The sequence below is a fragment of the Elephas maximus genome, chromosome 23 (genome assembly GCF_024166365.1).
Source record: "Elephas maximus indicus isolate mEleMax1 chromosome 23, mEleMax1 primary haplotype, whole genome shotgun sequence".
Taxonomy (NCBI): Eukaryota; Metazoa; Chordata; class Mammalia; order Proboscidea; family Elephantidae; genus Elephas; species Elephas maximus.
This window is the reverse complement of record NC_064841.1, coordinates 38,899,492-38,910,726: the sequence shown is the minus strand read 5'-3', so window position 1 is coordinate 38,910,726 and position 11,235 is coordinate 38,899,492.

Genomic DNA, 11,235 nt, shown 5'->3' with positions numbered 1-11,235 from the left:
CATCTGGCTAAAGGTAAAGGCAAGTTTCAGTAGAGCCGATCTAGTCTCTCATTTGTATATGTATTTTTCTATTGTGTATATGTATGCACATATTTTCTTTTTAGAAACTACATATCACATGCCTTCTTGAAAATTTAAAGTAAGTACCTAATATAAAGAAATTATTTTTCTTCATCATACAGAAAACAAAGAGGCCTACAAATAACTTTTTCTTTATTTTCTGGTCGCCTCTAACAGATGAAGTTTACACTAATTATACATCGTCTGAGGGCTGGGTAGCAGATCGAGCTTTAGGCTGGAAGTGCTTCCTGACAGGTGGTTCCCCACGAAGCAACATTACAATTACCTAACACACCATTTGATTTGTGTAAACTTCATTACTGTTCACATTATTTAATGAACTATGAGCTTTTCTTCACCTCCCTACAGATCTCAGTGCTCCATTTCCATTTCAATTTGGGAAGGAAGATTGCACAGTCTAAACCCATTGATTTTTTTTTTCAAGAGCAAATATTGCCTTGAATTCAAAATTTTTAATTTGAATAGAAGTTTTAAAACATTTACTTTAAAACTAATTATTGTAACATGCAGGTTAGAGATTGCTCATAATTTTTTAAAAAAATGTTTTTAAGACTTAGCTTTTGGCTTGTAGTTCCCCCATGAATTAAAAAGAAAAAATCCTTTTTCTAAATGTGTAAGAACGTGCATGTTCAGTTTGTGTTCCCCATGTCTAGCGAGGTGGAAAATTGAAGCAATTATCCAGATAATTCAAGCCTCAAATCACAAAATTACCTCAATTCTTAAGTTTTCTGTGTATGTGCCTGCATATCTGAAAGTCCAGTTGAAAGAAACCAAAACATTGTATTTTCTTAAATAAAAAACTAAATTTTCTTATATCTAACTTAGCCTAACATTTCATGTTTTACTATCTCATGCATTTTCTGTTCTCAAACAGAAAAATTTTATTCATAGTTTCCTAGTTAAGTGATTTGTGACTAAAACACCTCATAAAAATAGAATTAGCATTCCATAATTTATTAAATTAAAAGAATTTTTTTCTAGATAGGCTAGTATTATTAGATATACAGAGTATTTGAAAGAAGTCTAAGGTAATTCCTGTGTTGAAAGAATATGTAAATGAGAACAGAAAATAGAATCCGAAGAGTAGAAACAAAAAAGTGCTAAATACTGAAGAATTGACCCAGTGTTTTGTTATTAATGGCTGCTGTCAATTCTGACTCATGGAAACTCCATGTGTGTTTACTGGTATTAAAAGAAAGAGAGAAAGAATTATTTTTTACTAGCAATTCAATTGTCTCCTGACTGACATGTTTTTCTTCCATCTGCGTCACTTTGCTGGTAGTTGACTAGAACACTGTTTCAGTAATGTTACTTCCCTTATAATAAACAGACTCACCTTTCTTATTGCAATAAACAGACTCACCTTTCTTATTGCAATAAACAGACTCACCTTTCTTATTGCCTGGAGGTGAAGTTCAATCAGTTTTCAAGCTGAACAAAATATGACTTCAATCTACTTTCCATCCCCTTATCACTAATTATCATCTTTCAGAAGCTTCCATTCCAGTCAAATGGTTTAGACACACCCTACTCAAGCAAGTCTCTCCTAAAGGAACCCTCTATTCTATTCTTCACATGTTCACTCATCAAAAGTCACTAAGCAAGGAAGCAACTAAGCCCAGCTCTGTCTGACTTCAAAACCTGATTCTTCCACACTGTCTCTTTATCTGACCTTCCAGACCTAGCAAATGTAGCCTTTATCACTCTTGACAAAATTGCACTGCAGTTTCCACTACTCCCCAAATGCGTGATTTGGCAACACAAAGTTTATTTCTCGCTCTTGCTACATTTCCAATGTCAGTTGCTGGGGAATTTGTTTAATGTAGACAGTCAGGAACCCAGTTAAATGGAAACTTTATCTTGATGTATGTTGCCATTATCACCAAAGCCTGAGAAATAGAATGTGTTGAATCGTGCAGTCTCTGTGGGGCAGATTAATGATGAGTGAGATATTTCCCCGCTACTCCTATTAAGAAATGGAGTTTAATTTTCCTCCCTTTGAATCTGGGGTGGCCTTAATAACTTGCTTGTTAAACAAAATATGTCAAATGCCACACCGTGTGACTTCCAAGTCTAAGTTGTAAGACGCCTTGAAGCCGTATGTCTTTGGAAGCCCTGAGATACCATGTAAGAAGTCTGACTACCTTGAGACCGTCATGCTGTAAAAGCCATATATAGGTGCCCCAGACGACACCCCGAACTCATTGAGTTTTACCAAAGAGCCAAATATTTGAAAGAAGCCACCTACATCCTTCAGAGCAATCTCAGTTAATTCCGCGTGGAGCACAAGAATCTCCCAGCTTATTTCTACTCAAATTTTTAACCAACAAATTGGGCGTTATTAAAAAAAAAAGGTTTCCTGATTTTGTGTGTGTGTGTGTGTGTGTGTATGCTTTCAGTGAAGGTTTACAAATCAAGTCAGTCTCTCGTACAAAAATTTTATATACGCCTTGCTATGTACTCCTAGTTGCTCTCCCGCTAATGAGACAGCACACTCCTTCTCTCCACTCTTTATTCCCCATGTTCATTCAGCCAGCTTCTGTCCACCTCTGCCTCCTCAACTCCCCTCCAGAGAGGAGCTGCCTACATAGTCTCATGTGTGTACTTGAGCCAAGAAGCTCACTCCTCACCAGTATCATTTCTATCTTATAATCCAGTCCAATCCCTGTCTGAAGAGTTTGCTTTGGGAATGGTTCCAGTCTTGTGCTAACAGAAGGTCTGGGGACCATGATCTCTGGGCTCCTTCTAGTCTCAGTCAAACCATTAAGTCTGGCCTTTTTATGAGAATTTGACATCTGCATCCCACCACTCCTCTGCTCCCTCTGGGTTCTCTGTTGTGTTCCCCGTGAGGGCAGTCATTGGTGGTAGCCGGGCACCATCTAGTTCTTCTGGTCCCAAGCTGATGTAGTCTCTGATTTATGTGGCTCATTCTGTCTCTTGGGTTCATAATTACCTTGTGTCTTTGATGTTCTTCAATCTCCTTTGCTCCAGGTAGGTTGAGACCAATTGATACATCTTAGATGGTCACTTGCTAGCGTTTAAGACCCCAGATGCCACTCACCAAAGTGGGATGCAGGTTGTATTCTTAATAGATTTTATTATGCCAATTGACCTAGCTGTCCCCTGAAACCATGGTCCCCAGACCCTCGCTCCTGCTACTCTGGCCTTCGAAGTGTTCAGCTTATTCAGGAAACTCCTTTGCTTTTGGTTTAGTTCAGTTGTGCTGACTTCTCTTGTATTGTGTTGTCTTTCCCTTAATCTAAAATAGTTCTTGTCTACTATCTAATGGAAATGCTGGTGGTTTAGTGGTTAAGAGCTACGGGCTGCTTACCAAAAAGGACAGCCGTTTGAATCCCCCAATTGCTCCTTGGAAATCCTAAGAGGCAGTTCTACTCTGTCCTATAGGGCCGCTATGAGTTGGAATCGACTGGACGGCTGTCATATATGTGGTATCTAATTAGTGAATATTCCTCTCCCTCTCTCCCTCCCCACCCTCATAACCATCAAAGAATGTTTTTTTCTGTGTTTAAACTATTTCTTCAGTTCTTATAATTGTGGTCTCATACGATATTTGTCCTTTTGCAACTGGCTAATTTCACTCAGCATAATGCCTTCCAGATTCCTCCATGTCATGAAATGTTTCACAGATTCATTATTGTTCTTTACTGATGCATAGTATTCCATTGAGTGAATATACTATAATTTATTTGTCAATTCATCTGTTGATGGGCAACTTAGTTGCTTCCATCTTTTTGCTTTTGTAAACAGTGCTGCAATGAACATGGGTGTGCATGTCTGTTCATGTAAATGTTCTTATTTCTCTAGGATATATTCCAAGGACTGGGATTGCTGGATCATATGGTTGCTCTATTTCTAGCTTTTTAAGGAAGCACCAAATCAATTTCCATAGTGGTTGTACCATTTTACATTCCCACCAGCACTGTATAAGCATTCCAGTCTCTCCACAACCTCTCTAACATTTATTATTTTGTGTTTTTTGGATTAATGCCAGCCTTATTGGAGTAAGATTGTATCTCATTGCAGTTTTGATTTGCATTTCTCTAATGCCTAATTATAGTTTCTTCATGAATCTGAATGTCTTCTTTAGTGAAGTGCCTGTTCATATCCTTTGCCCATTTTTCGATTGTGTTATTTGTCTTTTTGTTGTGGAGTTTTTGCAGTATCACACAGATTTTAGAGATCATATGCTGACTGTAAATGTCATAGCTAAAAACTTTTTCCCAGTCTGTAGGTTATCTTTTTTACTCTTTTGGTGAAATCTTTGGATGAGCAGAGGTGTTTGATTTTTAGGAGCTCTCAGTTATCTAGTTCTTCTTCTGGTGTTTGTGCATTGTTAGTAACATTTTGTATATTGTTTATGCATGTATTAAGGATTTTAGCATTGTCCCTAATTTTTCATCCAAGGTCTTTATCATTTTAGATTTTCTATTTAGGTCATTGATCCATTTCAACTTAGAGATTGTGCATGGTTTGAGGTATGGGTCTTTTTTCATTTTTTTACAGATGGATATCCAGTTATGCAAGCACTGTTTGTTAAGGAGACTGTCTTTATTTAACTGACTTTGGGCCTTTGCCAAATGTCAACTTCTCATATGTGGATGGATTTATGTCTGGATTCTCAATTCTGTTCCATTTGTCTATGTGTCTGTTATTGTACCAGTACCAGGCTGATTTGACTGCTGTGGCAGTATAATACGTTCTAAAATCAGGTAGAGTGAGACCTCCCACTTTGTTCTTCTTTTTCAGTAATGCTTTACTTATCCAGGTCCTCTTTCCCTTCCACACGAAGTTGGTGATTTGTTTCTCCATCTCATTAAAAAATGTCATTGGAATTTGGATCAGAATTACATTGTATCTAAAGATCACTTTTGGTGAACAGACATTTTTACAATGTTGAGTCTTTCTACCCAGGAGCAAGTTATGTTTTTCAACTTACGTAGGTCTCATTTGGTTTCTTGCAGTAGTGTCTTGTAGTTTTCTTTGTATAGGTCTTTTATGTCTCTGGTTAGATTTGTTACTAAGTATTTTATCTTCTATTGTAAATGGCATTGATTTGATGATTTCCTCTTCAATGTTCTCTTTTTTGGTGTAGAGAGATCCAACTGATATTGGAAGCTTTTTCTTGTATCCTGATGCTCTGCTGAACTCTTCTATTAGTTTCAGTAGTTTTCTTGAGGATCTTGTATAAGATCGTATCGTCTGCAAATGGAGAGATTTTTACATCTTTCTTACCAGTCTGGATGCCCTTTCTTTCTTTATCTGGCCTAATTGCTCTGGATAGGACCTCCAGCACAATGTTGAATAAGAGTGGTGATGAAGGGCATCTTTGTCTGGTTCCTGTTCTCAAGGGGAATGCTTTTAGGCTCTCTCCATTTAGGATGATGCTGGCCGATGGCTTTGTATAAATGCCCTTTATTATGATGAGGAATTTTCCTTCTATTCCTATTTTCCTGAGAGTTTTTGTCGTGAATGGATGTTGGACTTTGTCAAATGCCTTTTCTGTATCAATTGATAAGATAATGTGGTTCTTGTCTTTTATTTATATGATGGATAACATTGATTTTTTTTCTGATGTTGAACCATCCCTGCATACACGATGAATTATTTTTTGAAATGTTGAATTCTATTGGCTAGAATTTTTTTTAGAATTTTTGCATCTAAGTTCATGGGGGATATAGGTCTATAATTTTCTTTTTTGGGGGGGGTGTTTACCTGGTTTTGGTTTGGGGGATATGCTGCTTCATAGAACGAGTTTGGGAGTATTCCATCCTTTTCTATGCTCCGAAATAGCTTTAATAGTAGTGGTGCTAACTCTTGTCTGAAAGTCTGATAGAACTCTCCAGTGAAGCTGTCAGAGCCAGGGCTTTTTTCTTTTTTTTTTTGAAAGTTTTTAAATTACGTTTCCAATCTTTTCTTTTGCTATGGGTTTATTTAGTTGTTCGCCTCTGTGTTAGATTTGGTAGGTAGTGTGTTTCTAGGAATTCATCCATTTCTTGTAGGTTTTCAAATTTGTTAGAATACAATTTTTCATAGTAATCTGGTATGACTCTTAATTTCAATTGGGTCTGTTGTGATATCACCCATCTCATTTCTTATTTTGATTATTTGCTTCCTCTCCTGTTTTCCTTGTCAGTGCTGTAGATGGTTTGTCAATTTTGTTAATTTTTTCAAAGAACCAGCTTTTGGTCTTGTTAACTCTTTTAATTGTTTTTCTACTCTCTATTTCACTTAATTCTGCTCTAATTTTTATTATTTGCTTTCTTCTGGTGCCTGAGGGTTTCTTTTGTTGCTGTCTTTCTATTTGTTCAGGTTGTAGGGATAATTCTTTGATTTTGGCCCTTCTTTTTGGATGTGTGCATTTATTGCTATAAATTGACCTCTAAGCACTTTTTTAGCTGTGCCCCAAAGGTTCTGATAGCAATTGCTTTCATTCTCATTGGATTCTATGAATTTCTTTATTTCATCCTTAATTTATTCTATAACCAAATCATTTTTGAGCAGGGTATTTTTCAGTTACCAAGTGTTTGATTTCTTTTTCCTGCTTTTTCTATTATTGATTTCCACTTTTATGGCTTTATGGTCAGAGATGATGCTTTGTAATATTTCAGTGTTTTGGATTCTGTTAAGGCCTGTTTTATGACCTAATATATGGCCCATTGTTGAGAATAGTCAATGTGCATTGGAAAAGAAAGTATACTTGGCTGCTGTTGAGTGGAGTGTTCTGTATATGTCTATGAGGTCAAGTTGGTTGACAGAGGCATTTTGATCTTCCATGTCTTTATTGAGCTTCTTTCTGGATGGTCTGTCCTTCACTGAACGTGGCATGTTGAAGTCTCCTACTGTTGTTGTGGAGCTGTCTCTCACTTTTTCAATGCAGTGAGAGTTTGTTTTAGGTATCTTTAAGCCTTGTCATTATGTGCATAAATATTTAATATGGTTATATCCTCCTGGTATATTGTTGCTTTAATCATTATATAGTGTCCTTCCTTACCCTTTGTGGTGGATTTAACTTTAAATCTATTTTGTCAGAAATTAATATTGCCACTCTTGCTCTTTTCCATTGTTGTTTGCTAGATATATTCATTTTTCCATCTTTTGTGTTTTAGTTTGTTTTTGTCTTTAAGTCTAAGATTTGTCTCTTGTATGTGGCATATACATGGACTGTGTTTTTTTTATCCGTTCTGACACTCACTGTGTCTTTATTGGTGCCTTTAGTCCATTTACATTCAGCATAATTACAGATAGGCATGAGTTTAGTGCTGTCATTTTGATGTCTTTTGTGTGTGTGTGTGTGTGTGTATGTGTGTGTGTTTTTCAGCTTTTTTTTCCACTTAATGTTTTTCGCTTAGTGGTTTATCTTTATATATTTTCCTTTCCTCTTATTCATTGTTGTTGATTTTGTTTTTACTGTACCTTTATGTTTTTCTTGTATTTTATTTTAATGTGTAGGATTCTTGGTCTCCTATGTAGTTACCTTAATATTTACCCCTACTTTTCTAAGTTTTAACCAAACATTTATTTCTTTTTGTTGTCTTGGCTTCCTCTCCATTTGAAAGATCTATGACTACATTTTTTCCTCTTTATTGTTTTAATGTTTCATCTTTTACATAATGACATCACTGTTTCCCTGTTTTGAGCATTTTTTTATTTTTAATCTTGATTTGTTTTTGTGATTTCCCTATCTGGGTTGATATCTGGTTGCTCTGTCCTGTGTTCTAGTCTTGGGTTGATATCTGATATTGTTGATTTTCTAACCAGAGAACGCCCTTAATATTTCTTGTAGTTTTGGTTTATTTTACAAATTTCCTAAACTTCTGTTTATGTGGAAATGTCCTAGTTTTGTGTTCGTATTTGAGAGACGGTTTCATTGGATATATAATTCTTGGCTATTTTTTTCCTTCAATGCTTTATGTAAGTCTTCCCATTGCCTTCTTGCCTAGTTGGTTTCTGCCGAGTAGTCCAAGCTTATTCTTACTGGCTCTCCTTTGTAGGTGACTTTTCATTTATCCCTAGCTGCTCTTAAAATTCTCTCTTTATCTTCGGTTTTGGTAAGTTTGATTATGATATGTCTTGGTGGCTTTCTTCTGAAACCTACCCTATGTGGGGTTCAATGAGCATTTTGAGTAGATATCTTCTCATCTTTCGTGATATCAGGGAAGTTTTCTGCCAACAAGTCTTAAACAATTCTCTCTGTATTTTCTGCTATCCCTCCCTGTTCTGGTACTCCAATCACTCGTAGGTTATTTTTCTTGATAGAGTCCCACATGATTCTTAGGTTTTCTTCATTTTTCTTTTAATTCTTTTATCTGATTTTTCTTCAAATGTATTGGTGCCAAGTGTTTTGTCTTCTGTCTCACCAATTCTGTGTTCCATTTCCTCAATTCTGCTCCTCTGACTTTCTTTTGCATTATCTAATTCTGTGATTTTATTATTAATCTTCTGAGTTTCTGATTGCTCTCTGTGTATGGATGTTGCAGCCATTACATTTTTGATTACATTCTTGAATAACCTTTTTAATTTCTTTGACTACTTTATCTGTGAGTTCCTTGGCTTTTTCTGTGTATTTTCTGATCTCCTTCCTGATCTCTTGAAGAGTGCTTTGTATTAATCTTTTGTAGTCTACATCTGGTAATTCCAGGAATACATCTTCCTCCGGAAGATTCCTTGATTCTTTTTTTTTTTTTTTTGAGAGCTTTCTGAAGCAATTGTGTTCTACCTGTCTATGTGATTTGATATTGACTGTTGCCTCTGTGCCATCTATAATTTCCTGTATTAATTTATTTTAATTTTGCTTACTGTATCCTAGCTTCTTGCTTTGTCTTGTTTTGATGTGCCCATATAGGCTGCTTTAGTGAGGTAGCTTGATTATTTGTGCCTTTGAAATTCCAATGTCCTGACACCGGTTGGCTAGAGTTGTTATCACGTACAGGAGCATATGAGCCCATTTACTTTCCTTGTATGGATTCAGCTCAGGTGTCCAGGTATTTAGTCATCAAGTGTGTGGTACAGGCTCTTTCCTACAGTCTTATAGGGGCAGAAGTGATTGGTGTAGGCACAATTATCTGGTTGCAGCAGGGGGTCATGGTCTGCACAAGGCATTTGGCTGACTAGCATACCCCAAGTGTCTGTGAGGAAAGCACGCCCCTCTCCCTTACAGTGCACAGGTGGGTGTGTTCTGTAGCCAGACCATGGGCACCCACTGCTTTTGGTTGTAATGACTGGGAGGCACCACTTATTCATGGACTCCTGTTGTGGGTGGCTAGGTGATATGGGTGGAGCCACCAGTCCTCAGGCCCCTGATGTGGGTAGGTGAGGACCTGTTTAATAGGCAAAGTAGTGTCTGACATCAAAAACACACCTCTCCACTTCACAGCTGAAACAGTTGAAGTCAGATCTCAAGCAGATACACCGTTTCAGTCTGCCAACAAGGGCCTAATCTCCTGAAGTAGGCCCATACAGGTCCATGCAGGACTATTCAAAGTCCGTGGACTGTTTTTATCTGGACAGGAACCACTTCTGTCCTGAGCTCCCCAGCTTAGTGAAGCTGGTAGTTTATCTTTTCCCCCAATTTTTAATTTATTCCTTCTCCAAGGCTAGAAGAATGGCTCAGGGCATACAGCAGAGTCTATCTCAGGCCCAGGGAAATAGCCAGCCGCTGAGACCACCTTGGGGTCTGGAGGTGCAGTAAAATAAATGCAAGTACTTCTCTTTTACTGACAGCGCTGTTCTTCACTGTTTTCAGAGGTGTGAGACGACTGTGCATCTCTCTCTTTTCCTGGAGAAACCGTCTCTTGAAAGCTACCACCAGCCCCACTGTGGTCACTCCAGGTATCATGCCTGAGGGGTGCTGCTTCCACCTGAGTCAGGTCTGGTAACTCCTTGCCACTTCTGAACCATCTTTCCCACCCCCTGGCTCTCAGTCTGATTTCCTAACTTTGCCTTTGAAGTTCAGGGCAAAAGATACAAACAGGCACTTTACTAAAGAAGATATTCATGTAGCTGACAGATACATGAGGAAATGCTCACGATCTTTAGCCATTCTGCCGCCCCTCCCCTCCCCCAGTGCCGTTGAGTCGATTCTGACTCAAAGCGACCATATAGGAAAGAGTAGAACTGCCCCATAGAGCTTCCAAGGAGCACCGGGGGGATTCAATCTGCCGACCTTTTGGTTAGCAGCCGTAGCCCTTAACCGCTATGCCACCAGGATTTCCCATTAGCCATTGTTGTTGTTGTTAGGTGCCACCCAGTCAGTTCCGACTCATAGAGACCCTATGTACAACAGAAAGAAACACTGCCTGGTCCTGAGCCATCCTTACAATCGTTATGATTGAGCTCATTGCAACCACTGTGTCAATCCACCTCATTGAGGGTCTTCCTCTTTTCCGCTGACCCTGTACTCTGGCAAGCATGATGTCCTTCTCCAGGGACTGATCCCTCCTGACAACATGTCCAAAGTATGTAAGACGTAGTCTTGCTGTGCTTGCTTCTAAGGGGCATTCTAGTTGTACTTCTTCTAAGACGGGTTTGTTCGTTCTTTTGGCAGTCCAATATTCTTCGCCAACACCACAATTCAAAGAGGTCAGTTCTTCTTCAGCCGTCCTTGGTCATTGTCCAGCTTTCACACACACATGATGCAATTGAAAATACCATGGCTTGGGTTAGGGACACCTTAGTCTTCAAGGTGACATATTTGCTCTTCATTTTAAAGAGGTCCTTTGCAGCAGATTTACCCAGTGCAATGCGTCTTCTTTTTTTTTTTTTTGACTGCTGCTTCCACGGCTGTTGATTGTGGATCCAAGTAAAATGAAATCCTTGACAACTTCAATCTTTTCTCTGTTTATCATGATGCTGCTCGTTGACCCAGTTGTGAGGATTTTTGTTTTTTTTATGTTGAGGTGCAATCCATACTGAAAGCTGTGGTCTTTGATATTCATCAGTAGGTGCTTCAAGTCCTCTTCACTTTCAGCAAGCAAGGATTGTCATCTGCGTAACGCAGGTTGTTAATGAGTCTTCCCCCAGTCCTGATTCCCTGTTCTTCTTCATATAGCTCAGCTTCTCGTATTATTTGTTTATCATACAGATTTTTTTTATATACATATTGTTTTGTGACATCGGTTAACATTGGTTAACAAC